The sequence below is a fragment of the Lepisosteus platostomus genome, chromosome 5 (assembly GCF_059453375.1).
Source record: "Lepisosteus platostomus isolate fLepPlt1 chromosome 5, fLepPlt1.hap1, whole genome shotgun sequence".
NCBI lineage: Eukaryota > Metazoa > Chordata > Actinopteri > Semionotiformes > Lepisosteidae > Lepisosteus > Lepisosteus platostomus.
Genome location: NC_142615.1, coordinates 65,138,351 through 65,153,341, shown reverse-complemented (window position 1 = coordinate 65,153,341; position 14,991 = coordinate 65,138,351). Strand labels below are relative to the sequence as shown.

The 14,991-nt window shown below is 40.7% G+C and overlaps 1 non-coding gene and 1 pseudogene across 1 annotated transcript; one reads left to right on the top strand and one right to left on the bottom strand.

Moving 5' to 3' along the window:
• The first annotated feature begins 520 nt into the window (after positions 1-520).
• On the top strand, positions 521-639 carry LOC148671375 (5S ribosomal RNA; annotated as a pseudogene).
• Positions 640-4,331: 3,692 nt separating this feature from the next.
• On the bottom strand, positions 4,332-4,444 carry trnal-caa (transfer RNA leucine (anticodon CAA)). Its single transcript has 2 exons — positions 4,407-4,444; positions 4,332-4,377 (listed from the first exon to the last, which is right to left on the bottom strand). It is a non-coding gene; the product is annotated as a tRNA-Leu (tRNA).
• Between the last annotated feature and the right edge of the window lie 10,547 nt (positions 4,445-14,991).

The following is a 14,991-nucleotide window of genomic DNA, read 5'->3' as shown; positions in this document are numbered from 1 at the left end:
CCCTATCCCCGCTCGCTCGCTCATTCCCCTGTTCACACGTGCAGTGCGGCTTGTCTGTCTGTTTATTTGTCAGCTTTGGCGAGACACGCGTGCTTGTGTATTAGCGTGAGCGTTTTTTATTCTGGTCATGAACAGTTGTACAAGTCCGCAAAGGATCGAGGAAAGGTTTATCGCCAGCTGAAAAGAGACACAGCGCTTCGGCTGTGGAGACTTGTTCGGCTGGCGTTCGGAGAGTCGCGTTTTTCAGAATTGTTTTGAGATCGTTTTCCACAGAGCTCAGATGTCAAAGCACAGCAGCAGCTCTCCACAGCAATCCTCTATAGCGCCCTTTCTCCCGCAGCTCCGTCCTCATTGGAAGGAAGCAAGAGTGAAAGGCTGAAGTGAAATAGAGCGGGGACGAAGGCAGGGAAGAGAGAGAACGTGGGAAGAAGAGAAAAACGCAAGGGAAAAAAAGCAGCGTCGTAAAAGAGGTGACGGAGCTGTCCTCTCAATAAGAAGGGTGCCAGCGAGCTTTTCTCTCGCTTACGGCCACACCCCCTTGAGCACGCCTGGTCTCGTCTGATCTCGGAAGCTAAAAAGGGATGGGCCTGGTTAGTACTTAGATGGGAGACCGCCTGGGTATACCAGGTGCTGCAAGCTTTTAAGCGCAGGAGGCGCCCTATCCCCGCTCGCTCACTCATTCCCCTGTTCACACGTGCAGTGCGGCTTGTCCGTCTGTTTATTTGTCAGCTTTGGCGAGACACGGGTGCTTGTGTATTAGCGGGAGCGTTTTTTATTCTGATCAGGAACAGTTTTACAAGTCAGCAAAGGATCGAGGAAAGGTTTATCGCCAGCTGAAAAGAGACACAGCGCTTCGGCTGTGGAGACTTTATTAATAAGGCCCCTCAGTAGTTGAGATCTCTGTTATACCCATCTAGAAACATGCAATCAGCATGTTATTGCTGAAGCAATAGTCACAACATTATTCCACACCTGGGTGAGAGGCGGGTGATGATGACAGTCGTGCTTTCTACACCTTATACTGAGCTCAGAAATGGACCAAGCGGACATCTCACGAGCAGATCCCTCCGCGTATTAGAAAGGCAACTTGTCTCAGCAAAAATACCACGGATTCACATCCAAAATATGATAAAAAGGCAAAAACCCCACACTTGGAATGCAAACGTACCCTAAAAAGGAAACACGGTTTTAAAACGAACTTGATTTTCCCCTGGAGAAACCTTTTTATGGACACACATCGCATCTATTACACATGTAGAACTAAATATAAAGATAAAACTTAATATAAGAAGTCATGACATATCACACATGACGAAGTCTGGTCCAGAATAAACAGTTTACACTGACCCACCTTTATTTACCCTGGTCACTCACTTCTATTAACTGTTTAACTGGGTAACAAATTAATATTTGTTTCAATTTGGGATCTACACCTGGGAGCCCTGAAATGTTGGCCAGAGGGGAGAAGCTTATATTCAGACGTGAGAATATATTAAAAAAAGGATCTGATGTTGTTTTTCACCTGTCTAATCAAAGCTTGTTCAAAAATTATCTGATTATAGGACACACGAGTTTATAATCATACTCATTCCACTTTTTAACCACGTATGTATGCACAATATGAAACGTATATACACTAAATCTCACGTGTGACTCCCATAATATACATTTCTTTACGAAAATTAGGAACACTTACTACAATTATCAACCCCCCATGACGAGGCAATATTTCATACCTTTGTTTCTTTGTGGGTTCAAAGTTCTGTCCTGTCGTTTCACACGTAACGTTTTGGTAGTTATCTCAATTTTCCTTTGCAATTATCTCCAAGATCATCATCAACTTTTTGTAAAACGCTATGCACAACTGATATTTAAAGAAAGTCCTGTACCAAAACGTCTTCGTAGGAAAAGACAACTTTTTTTTCCTTATGTTAGTCGCTACACGGTTACTCAGAAAATCCATTCACCGCCTTTAAAAAAAAAGTTTCGTTTTTTATTGTGGTTCACTGACATTTCTGTCACAATTCTGAGGGACCCCAAATAAAATTCACTTGCCGGTATAAAGACGCCGGCGAGGATAAGACAGGTATCGAGCCACCTGCGTATCTAGTGGACGTTTAAAATAAAAAAAATGGCGTGTAATGTTGCGAAGGGCTACTGTTTTTTTTTAATAGTTTGTCGATTGTAAGGGACGTGGGCCGCGACAGAAATACTGGACGGGGTGGGAAAAGGTTTATTGATGGTTTATTGTACCGCAACGGTCACAATTGACTCACCAGCAAAGATGGCACCGAGGCCACATCGACTCCCTCCCGCCCTGCCTCGCACCGAAGCTCGAACTGCGGAGCGCGACGCCAAACCGCCGGTCCGCGGTCGCGGGCGCCGGACATAGACGTCATAAACCCTTCCGAGGCGCAGGAATTATAGATCACTGTAGTTTCTTCTGGACCCGGGTTAGGGACAGTGTGCCCTCCGTGAGAGTCTTCTGAGGAAGCCAGTGTCTCATGGGTGTCCAGGCTTGGTACCATCTGTCCATCACAGGACACACAGACACACACACTCACACACCCTGGACAGGACACCAGTCCTTCAAAGGACACACACACACTCACACACCCTGGACAGGACACCAGTCCATCACAGGACATACACACACCCTAGATAGGACACCAGTCCATCACAGGACACACACACACACTCACACACCCTGAACAGGACACCAGTCCTTCACAGGACACACACACACAACCTGGATAGGAAACCAGTCCCTCACAGGACACTCAGACACACACACTCACACACCCTGGACAGGAACCAGTCCATCACATGACAAACACACACTCACTCACACACCCTGGACAGGACAGCACTCCATCACAGGACACACACCAGGGCCAGTTTTCCCAGAAGCCAATTAGCCCAAAAGCCTGTCTTTGGACCCGGAGAACACAGGGAGAACATGCAGACTCCACACAGACAGTCCCCCCCCGGGTCCAGACACGAGCCCGGAGCCCCACCGCGCTGAACCCCTCCGTACAGACGGCCGCACACAGCTCCGTTGTTCCCGATTCCCGAGGTCATCTGTTAAAAGAAGCCGGTGTGTTGCCTCCAGGTGACATTTCCTACTGGAGTCAGGACAGGAGGCTCTTCTGTACACAGAAGGGGTTGGGGGTGGGGAACAAGCCGCCCAGCCCTGTGGTTGAAGCCGATACCCCGGCTTCTCTCCAGACACAGCTGGGTGAGCTCCTCCAGTCATTACAGGGGGCTCTACTGTACTCAGAGGGTGGCGGGGGTGTGGAACAACTCCTTTGTTTGGGGCCTTGGGGCATTCTTGTTGTGAAAGGCGCTATATAAAAAAACTGAATTGAAATTGAATTTTACAGGTTTGGGTTTTTCGGAGAGCTTGTCAGAGATCTTGTCTGACGTGCCATTTCAAAAACGTAACGACACTCCTCACGTCCGAGCGCCGCCGGTCTGTGACGTAACGTATGCTTACACAACCATGACGGTTTCATTATGGACAGCACGAAAGCCCGAAAAGTGGTTGACGTTTTAATTTGGCAACGCCACGATGGATCCCAGTTTTTTTTTTTATTTTGGAGGCCAAAGAGGACAAAAAAGGAAACGTCCGGAGGTGGATCGATGGTCATCTTTGCGGTTGTTCTGATGTTCTGGAAAAAACAAAACAAAAAAAAACGGCTCGCTTGCCCGGTCGTGTAGTGTTTCCACACTCCACGCAAATCAACTTCTCTTCGCCCCCGTGGGCTAGTTGCCCGCCGCACCCCTCTCACGTGATAGGGGCTTCCCCTGGCTGTGACGTACTTACCCTACCCCCTTCCGCCAACGTCATACCGAAGGTCGCGCTTCGGGCCGCGGCGATGTTGACGGACTATCTTGTAGCGTGAGAAGGGTTTAAATTTCGACTTAAGGAGTTGGCCATCGTTATATTTCGCGAGGTATCATACGGGGGGAAAAAGAACATTTATATTTATCAACCTACTAGTAATACTGGGTGGATGTCACGTTCCCCAAAGTTCAGTGCCTCTCTCTAATAAAGTAAAAAACCGACATTAAACTCCGTTCGAAACAGCCGTTTGTTATTCTGTTGTGAGGTGTGAGGGCGGAATGCAAATCAAGTTGGTGAATAGAAAATGAAACAGGAGTCACTTCTTGAGCTATGAATTCCAAAAAGTATGAAAACCTGTGCATTTTAACAGTGCAGAATACTCATAAATTGCACTGACTTGCTTGCTTTCTTCTGTTGCTTTTATATTTCAGTCATTCACTGTCAGCTAGCACTGGAACAATTCAAGAGAGGTAAAAACAGAAGCTGTCAGGAGTGGGATTTGAACCCACACCTCCATTTGGAGACCAGAACACCCAAGCCCACTGGAAAGACACATGTCCTTGAGTCTGGCGCCTTAGACCACTCGGCCACCCTGACAAGCAAGAGCAAGTGCTGTGCTGAATGCACCAGTAGTTGACTAAACTGAGTTTCTTCCCTGAAATTATTTGCTTACGAAGAGCCAAGTTGCCTTGAATGGATCTTGAAAATCAAATATACGGGTGGATTGTTATTTGGTTGTGAGTTTTGAGGGGCGTATTATAAATTGAGTTGGTGAAAAGGCGCTTTTTGTTAGTCTGTCGGGAGGCTGCACAAGGTGTTTAGAGGGAGAACTTCTAAAAAGCAGGCTCTCTATGTTTAACATCAAGGCAGATTTTTTTTTTCTCAATGGAAATGCTCTTTGTGGCTTTCAGCTTTACGTAGGGAACAACCTCTGCCAGATCACTTTTGAGCCAGTGCAAATGGCAATGTGCCACCAAGTACATTTAATATTGGCTGTGGTAGCGAGTTGCTTTTGTTTGCAAAGCTTTTACTTCTTTAAACTGAATCATCGGCAGGAGTAGCTTATTAAATCTTTGCTCATAGCGCTCCATCAGAAATACATTGGAGGCATTGGAGACCCACGTGGTGTTACCACCCCCTGCCAATCCCTGATTGGTTGATCAAGGTGAGATATGAGTCACTTACTCCTGACACTTAGGAATGCAGTCCAGATGTCCATTCGGCACTCCCTAGACAGATAGGCGCCAATGGATGACCATAGATCATGATAGCCAGGCTTAGCTAAGTGGATCTCCGTTTGGGAGCTGTCCCTTATCAGAAGAAAACATCTTAAATCAGCCTGCATGAATACTTTCTCTGTGGCTGCACCACAGAGAGGGAGAGTGAGATGGGGCCTCATTTAGGAAAGCACAGCAACGCTTAATTCTGTCTTATTAATAAGCATTGCCGCTACAGCTGTAAAGTTATTTGGCAAGCATGGACCTCTGAGAAAGAGTCTGAATCCATCAAGAAGACAGGAATTCTAATATCGCACTGCCGTCTTGTGTACAAAATATTTGTTCAGCTCTGACGTCTGTGTGCGTTGACAAGGCATCTCAAAAGGACGTATTAAATAAGAAAATGATCCTTTCTGTTACCATTCCTGCGGTTGGAGCGTTGTTTCACCCTTTTACGTTCTACAATATTTACAGACAAGGTTTTATCACTGGAGTTGTACAGAACAAGTGTGCATCAGTCCATGAAAATCATCAGTACCGCTGTTTTTCTATGCATAGTTTAATCAAGAGCACTTAAAAGATGCAAAAGATGGATTGTGTTCTGTGAGCACCTGCACATCTCTAAGTCACTTCCACAGCCTTCTATGTCGGGGGTATAGCTCAGGGGTAGAGTGCATGCTTTGCATGTATGAGGTCCCGGGTTCAATCTCTGGCATCTCCAAGTGTTTTATGTTACTGTGCTCACATCGCAGTCTTCTGTTGAGTGAGAACTCTTTGCTCGTGTTCATAGAGAGCCAGGTTTACACAATTAAACTCGAAGTGCTACAGTGTTCTCTGCAGTTTTAAATGTACCTCCAAAGCATTTAGTTCTGTTAACTACCAAAGAATGTGAACTAATTTAAAGTCACATTCAGGAAATCCAGAGAACGTCTTCAAACTTGTCGTGGCTGGTGCAGAAAAACCTCACCCGGGATGTTGAATCTCACCCGGGATTTCCTGAGAGATCATTCACCGAGCGAGTCCTCCCTCTGGATTCCGCTGAAAGCTGCGCGAATTCCTCACAGCATATCCTGTACTGTGTAGCACAGTGACAAGAACGCCTTGAGTTCTTTTCCATATGTGAAGGAAAATGCAAAAGAGCATGAAAAGTATTGATGGTATAAAATATCCATGGTACAACTCAAGAAAGAAACTGACGGACAAAACAATGACATTTGATGATTACAAGAGAAACACAACTGTCCGAACATGGGCTTGGATCCTGAACACTTATGTTAAAACACAAAGCAAAGGTTATAACCTGTCAATGTCTCCATGTCTTACAGTTTATGAAATAACACAATTTCTTACTTTCTTATTAATTTCTCACTATAGATAGATGATTGAATTTGAACAAAATCACAATTAAAAACATTTTGGGTTAAACTGTTATTCACATTCTCTAATAAAGAGGAAATGTTAGTGTTTTCCGGTGTGTGAGCCCATTTGTAAAAAAATAACAAATAAAAGTTATATGAATTGAATTGTTCTACTTTTTAGGCTTGCATAGTCTTATTGATATTTCAGTTAAATATTTTCTTCTGTAGTAATTTCAGTTGATATTATATTAATCCTGATTTACAATTTTTGGACATGGTTCATCTTAAATAATTTGTAATTAGTTTCAGGTTTGGAAAATTGCACCCAGAAGCTACTAAAACTGGTAATGTTTGCATAATGTGTATTGTAATAGTAGCATTTTGGGTGGGAAAACAAAAGGTATTTCTTGGTATGAATCCCAAAACTTCATTGGCAGCGTTCTAGGACTTTTTGCTTCAGATAAAGCTGTCAATACATCATAGATTTCTACTCCATCAATATCAGCAGTGTTATCACTACTGAACACTAAATATAGATCCTGGCAATACTTTGTGAGATCTTCTAAAGAAAATCCAAAATTCTACTGAAGCAATCAAATTTATACGTTTATTTTTGAACGAGAAGAGGATCATTCCTCTCAAAACTCAAAACATGCCTGTCTTTTCTTTTTTTCAAGGACAAATGGATTATTGAGGTGTAAAGATGGGTTAAAAAACCAAAATCATCTGCTATTGCTGCTGTTTCTTTGATAGTTTCTTCAAATCCTTCAAGTGATCATCGATATCAAGGAATAATATCATGCACTTGTCGCCGTGCATCCTCAGCTAAAATGTTTTAAAAAGTGCGACAAAAGTACAAAATAACAACATTTATGGTTACTTCTATATTAAAATGAAGGTAAATATACCAAGATATTAAAATACAATTGTACAGTGCTAACCTAATAATGCCTGTGAAGTTTTCCAACAAATTTGAACTGTAATTCTGAAATATTATATATGAGAATGCAAAGAGAGTACAAAGATCAAATTCAATCAGTGAAAATACAACAGTAGCTCACTAAACTAAGTTTCTTCCCTGAAATGATTTGTTTGTAAAGCACCAAGCACCCTTGAATGGATGGCAAAAATCAAATATACAGATGGATTGAGAGTGTGCTTTCCAACTTTTGTATAACATTTTCTTTTGATAGGACGGAGATGTCTTCACAATCTGGATTTTATTAAAAGGAGTGACATCAGTGTAGAACAGCTTTCCTTCTTGGGGAACAACAGTTGTGTTCCATATTTCTTATTCTTTTAGTTTCAAGATTGCAATTTAGTGTGAAACAGAAAAGCCAGCTGGAAAATCTGTTACACGTCATTTACAATGGCCTTTTAACTAATAGCCCGTGCAGGGATCAAACCCCAGCTGTTGGTACGAGTTTCGTAAGGCTCTGCAACATGCAGATGAGAAACTAACCTCTGCTTCTTCATATATACACAGCGAGCTATATTTGCAAGCTTATTGCCCCCTACAGGCTCTGTATTTGATTGCGGTACGAGACCGCCCGTGGAGAAATGAAGTGAGGAGGTTGTGTTCATTAAAAGGCTCATAGCGTCCCTGGGAGGGCTCCAACCACCACCCTTTTGGTTAACACCCGAGCCACAAAGACTCATGTACAGCTTAACACGTCTCGGTCTCAGTGCAAGTGATACACTCCGTAAAAGTTTTGGAGATTCATTTGTTTTTAAAGGAAAATTACCAACAGCAGCTGAGATTTATTGGAGTTTTTTCATTCTATACTGCGATTTCTGTGTTTTGACGAGAAGGGATGGACATATAAGGTCAGAAGGCTGGGGAATTGGACCTTATGGTGAAGGCTGCAGGTTCAGCAGCAGAACCTGTTCAGTATCAGTTGACTCCCATGTACTTAAAACACTCAACTTCCGGATTTAGAGTCAGACGTGCTACCGTTGCACCATGGGGTACTTAATGAAAAAAAAACAATCAGTGTTCCTGGATCTGTTGTCGAGAACAACACCTGCTCAAGAGCTGTGAGGCAAGAATAAAATGTGGTCTGGGAAGAAGAGACTCTCTTTGGGAGAGCGGCACTCCTCACAGGAGGAAAAAAAAATTCACGACGCTGATGGGGGCTTAAAAGTAGCTGTTTGGCGTGACCTCGTGGCACAACGGAAGCGCTTCTGACTTCACATCAAAAGGCTGCGTGTTCAAATCATGTCGAGGTCAGCTATTAGTTTTTCAAGTTCTGCTTGTGCTGAACATGGAATTCATACCATGTAGTTGAGTTCTATCTGTACACCACATAGATAATCTACACAAAATAGAGTAATAAAGAACACGCATTTAGGAGCTTACGCAGCGAATACCCTTGAATACAAGAGAAAAGGCACGGTTCACATCTGTGAATCATCACCCCCTTCTTTAGAGACAGCTACATCAGAGAATGGAATCCTGGAAGTTTCAGATCTCCTTTATTATAAAGTAAAACAAACCTGAAAGTTGGAGATTTTAAGGACACTGTTTTATTAAACAGTGTCTTAAACCTGAAAATGTAATTTGAAAAAAAAACTGCTATTGGACATTAGCTGGTGCTTTTTGTAACGATTTGCTATTTCATGCTGGAAAACTAAGGAAACAGACCCAACGTTCGCTTTCAGGTGTGGTTCATTACATAATCTATTACTGAAGAGCCTGATTAAAATTTACACGAACCAGCTAGAAGTCGAACCTACAATCTTATGATCCGAAAATCATAAAAAAAATAAAGAAAGGGGCCACAGCCACAGCAAGGTTGTACGAGGTTCTGGGGCCTGTCTGGTGTGTAAAACACTTGGTTTCAGCAGTGCGGGTGCTGTATTTGAAATGCTATTGAGCCATGAAGATGACCCACCTATCCCAGTGTATTACCTGTAGTGTTATCTTCAGAAAATCCTAAAAAATATAAAGAAAGGTTCCACAACCCAAAACAAAGCTGGGAAAAGTCAGAGGACCTGCTTAGTGTCCAAAACACTTGCTGCATTGTGGGTGCTGTGGTTTAAATGCTATTGGTTTGTGAACAGAATACCCCTATCCCAGTGCATTGTGCCATATTAAATAAAAGCATGAGAAAAGAGATTCAAAATGCAAAGCTGTGTCAGTGTTCTGTGTAAAAAATCGGTTTGAACATCATGGGAGCTGTTTTTAATAAGCTGCTGAGAAAAGAATATTTTAATCTTCCTGCTGTCAGTAGTATTGTGAATATAGTTGACCCTTACCTGAATGAAAACAGGGCGTAAAGGAAGGGTTTCAGAAATCAAACAAAGCTTTATTCCCGTGCTTACAGTCTGGGTAATGGGAGACTGCACTGTTCTGCTTCCTATGGTCATATACGGGTTTTTGGCATGAAGCCGTATTGAACAGTATTTCTCGCGTTGTGAACGTGTGCACACAGCGGTCCCCCGGGTTCCAGTTCGTGCGTAATTACGCATCGATGAAAAACCGGAGGTTTAAAAAAAGATAATTAGCTCACTGATAGTTTGATGTAAAGGCTGTGGAAATATCCACAAGTCGTGGTCTTTAAAATGCATTTGGTTTGACGGCGTTCTGTGCTTCCATTGCGAAGATATGGACAAAAGAATATTCGTGCATGGTCAAAAAAATGTCATAAAATCGAAAAAGTAAAGGCTGAGAAAGCATCCACAATGTATTTTATACACAAAACAAGCATTCTCGCAACTCTAAGAGGTTTCGTGAAAGCGCTACAGGCGTGCCAAAATCATTTTCGAACTTCGAGCTAACTTTACCCCGGTCCATTTCGGGCAATCACAAAGGGCTTAATTTCGTTAAATGCAGGTGTTAATTTCCTTTCTGGAAAACTTGTTTTTGATTAAATTCACACAGCTTGCGAAAAATGAAATTCAATTCTTGGTTATCAGTGCAGAAGAAATATTACCGGCTGGCAAAATAAACGGTAAGATATTTTTTTTAACCGAAAACTTGTGATTCGAGAGAAGTACCCATCCGCCAGTCTCTGTGGGACAATCGGTTAGCGCGTTTGGCTGTTAACTGAAAGGTTGGTGGTTTGCGTCCACCCGGGGACGCGTTTCTTCTGCGATGTAAACGTTGTCTTCAGTCAATTAGATTTCTCAGCGAAGCCATAACCATTTTAATATTTGCAGGAAATGCGAGTGTTTAACACGTGTCAGGGTCACCGGGAAATGTCCAATAATGCCCAACATTGCAACTCCCCAGAAAACCATATTCACCCAAGAAAAAATATAGTCGAATCTTCATTTATACTCCAGTTGAATCCTCTGCTGAAATATTTTAAAAATACAATGCAGGTTTGTTTGAGAACTTGACAAGCATTGTTACGATAGCACTGTGCAGTTGGATTTTGATATTTTGACATATTTACCTTAATTTTAAACATAAATACTATACAGTATATTGTAATTTTAAAATATGTTAGCTGAGGATGCAAAGGGGTGAAAGGGAAAGGTCAGAGGGTATAGTAAAAACAAGGTTAGGATTGGTGGAGGTCGTAGGTGGTTTTTCTTTGTAGAGGATGATTGAGTTTTTTATCCTTCTCTGAAGTGAGAAATTGGAAGAGTTGGGAGTAAAGGGATCTGATGAGGTTAGTTATAAAAGGAAGTTGATGTGGAGCTGATAGCCGTAAAAATTCCTAACGTTCTTGATGTTGTAATCAAAGATAAACTGCAGCAAGCAAAGATAAAGGAAATTATCTTTGCTTACTGCCCTGTCTTTCTCACACCTGAAGAAGGCTCCACGGCCAACACGTTATGTTTCCTTTCTTCTCTTTTCAGCATGGAATAATCCTTTACTTTTTCCTTTGCAGCCTACGCATGCTGACACAGCTACCCACCTGATATATAACATTCCTATAATCACAACTATGAATGTCCACTGTGGGTATTTTTTCCATTATTATTTATTTTGGCATTGAAGCATATTTTATGTAAAACCGAAGTGTCATAATCACTGAAAAACATATTTTTTCATTTAGAAAGAATTAAAAAAATATAAATCACTATGAATTACATTTAGCCTGTTCTGATCTAGGTTTTCTATATACTTTAACATGCCATGTTCAGAATGTCACAACGCAGAAATGCAACAGTGAAGTTTTGTAATTACAAATGTTCGTGATGAGTGATTTTGTCTCTCTTACCTTAGTGTCAGAATACTAAGATGTTTTGGTAACGAGGAAGGAGGGAAAAAGTAATTCAGCAGAAGGGGTGCTATTTTGTTCACTATACAGATGCAGCCATTCAAAGTGAGCGGTACAGACACGTACCACAGGTAATTGGCTGCGGTGTCGCGTATCATGACGTAAGATGACGCGGGGTACCGCGGTGCGTGATCGGTTGACCGACAGGGGCACTCGTGGTCCGTTGATCTGTCGTAGAAAGACTTACTGTACAGTAAATGTCTTTACTGTGCCCGTTGTAGATATTGAATTTTACCACTGAAGGGAAATCTTAGTAGCTGAGCAGAAAAAGAATAGGAGCATACTGTAACGCGTGTGAAGGCCATAAACTATATTAATTTTGGAACATAAACATACAGTACTGTGTATAGCTGGTCTTGGTACTTTAAAGAAAAAAATACACACCAGTATTCCATTTCTCCCTAAACATTTTAAGCATCGAAGTCTTTAACTAAAGAGATTAATAGGGAATATAATATGGAATCGCATATCTAAAGAATTTAATGACGATATGATTATATTCGTGTACTGCGACAGGGCTGTGTAGGGCTGTTTCGCCTCCCTGCTCATGCGAGTTGTCTTGTAGCCTATTGGTCTATGTGCCTGACTAACAATGCACAGCTTGTGTGTTCAAATCCAGCCAGTGCTGGACTATATTCTTAACAAACATTTCTTCGAAAAAATAGAATAGCGATATTATGGACAATCAATTGACTTTTATATTTCAAAATATCGCAACATGATCGATTCTAAGTCGTTTTTGATAACAATGAATAGTCACCTTCTTCCTTTCTGACAGCGGTTCCTGCTTCTATTGTGTGTGTGTGTGCAACAGAGTAAATTTTTATAGAGAAATGGAGGCTGGACAGTATGCGTTACAATATAAACATTTATATTGATTTAATCGTGTTCTGATTTAAATCGCAAACGCGTGTTTAATTATGTGTTTTTTACGATTTAAATCAAAACACGATTCAAATCAATATAAATGTATATTTTGTAAAGCATAGGTGACTATTCATTGTTATTAAAAAGACTTAAATTCGATCATGTCGTGATATTTAGAAATATAAATTTGTTTGGTGCGAGTGAGGTTTTATTTAATCTCTGACCAAGGGAAACGTTTCATTTTTTCAAAGAAATGTTTGTTAAAAAATAAAGTCATAGTTCCATGGGATTCAATCACAGACCATGTGACATGGAAGTCAGGAAACTAACACACAGCGCCACCGGATTTAATAACACAATAAAAACGCTATAAAATAATGAGACTGGGCACAGAAAAAGTTTACAGCACAGTACAATAATAAATGCTGACCATGACTTTAGAAGCATAAATTACCTTACACTCAATTTAAACACAAGCTGTCTTTCTGTATGAACCTCTAAGCTAGTTCATACAGAAAATATAGAAATGCATTAGCCTGATTATGATTTCCCAGGAGGTCTCCCATCCAGGAACTCACAACTGCTTAGTTTCAGTGGGTTGCCAGTTGTGAGTTGCAGGGTGATATGGCTGCTAGCTAGTCTACTAGTAACTCATACCCATTCACAACAGCTGTTCACAAAGCACTTCAGTGTTCTGCCAGGCTTTTGTGGTGAAATAGAATAGAATGAATATGAGTCATACCCCTGTACTTCCAAAGCAATTAATTTATCCAAAGTTTATGGATACGGTTGAACATTACACATAACAATTCACTCAGCTTGCTGAGTAGGGATTTTGCCTATTAGCAGAATTTCTTGACACTTCAGCAAGAAGATTAGGTCACAAGCAAGGATGTGCCTGTGTCTTTTTTCAGGCCACAACATGTAACATTGAACAAAAGTCTTCAATCTTCAATTTCTCTAGTATATGTCCAGAAGTTAAATTTTGGAGGAACTTTCATTGAAATAAAATAATCTCAATACTTTACATTAGAAAGCTAATTTCTCCAAATGCAGAAGACTGATGTGTCCTTTAATGTGAAAACATTTGTTTTGTACTGTACCCATCTTCAAAATAAAATCTCATACTTCTGACAAAAATGATAAGCAGTTACAGTAGCTTTATACTGTACCTTGTATTGTCTGCAGCAGCAATTTCAGTGAACCATCTGCCGCCATATCATATCTCGTGCTTCATGCATGAAACACACATTTGCATGTTACCTCAAACTCACATGCTCAACCATTTAAATCTCTCATAAATTCATCCAGGCTTTCTCCTGCTCAAAGGAAAAAAAAAGTTGTGACAGATAACTAAAAGCAACAAACCCTTGCAAGGTTATTAAACACTTTATAATTTTAAAGTGCACAATCTCTGAAGTTCCCTTTAACTTCACAATAACCTATAGTCATTACAGAGTGTGGAACGGTCCTGGTACTGCCCTGATATAATACTGAGCATACCTATCAAACAGAATTACCAACTGTCTACCTGGTTTTTGTGCACTTGCTAGTTTCCAATAAATAAATATATAAAACTATTGTTTATAGATTTGAAAGAACAAGTGTAGGTTTTAATGATATACAGTATGTGTATGTGAGATATTTTTATATGCTGTACACAATCCTTTGCCAGTAATTAATAATAAATTATTGTTATAGTTCTGTCACTTGCAAAAGTGAAAGTTGAAAAAGATGTCTGGCACTTGTGTGAAGTACTTACAGTATGAGTGTAGTACAATGTCTGAGGTAGGCATGAATGACTCAGCCATGGTGTTACCAAATTATGGAATTTGTTTTGTTCTTAAAGGGTCGCTTCCATAAAGATATGTTGCAGAGCTCTTCCTTGCTCAGAAAGACAGGAGCGGTAAACTATGAGCTCTACTTGCCACTTACAATACCAACAGTACCAGCTAACTTTAGTAGTGACATTTTCATGGATCTTTTTAACAATAAAATTTACAACATTAGACTTCAGACACAATTAAACAGGCCTCAAAAAAGTCTGGTACAAACATTTTCAGCATGGAATAAACTTTTACTTTAATGGTATAAACCTTAAATGGATTCATATTCTCAATAAGATTTGGTGCTCAGTAACATGACTTAGAAAATGACAGAAGACATACGTATCATGCTTATCCTTCTATTTTTCATAATCGTAAACTCCTTAAGGCGGTTACATTTTCTCTGTTCTGACCTGGACTTACATAGAAATTTAAATTCTAATAAGAGATTTGTAATGAGGAAAGTCATACCAATCACTCATACCAGGATTTGCAATTACAATACAAATACTTTCTTTCTGTATGTGTTTATTTTGCAGTTTGAGTCTATACTCCAAGGCATGACTTTTTTATGGGAACATGACATTTTTTTAAAGTCTTTTAATGCAAGCTTCATATAAACCCTTAGCAGTGGTTACTGTC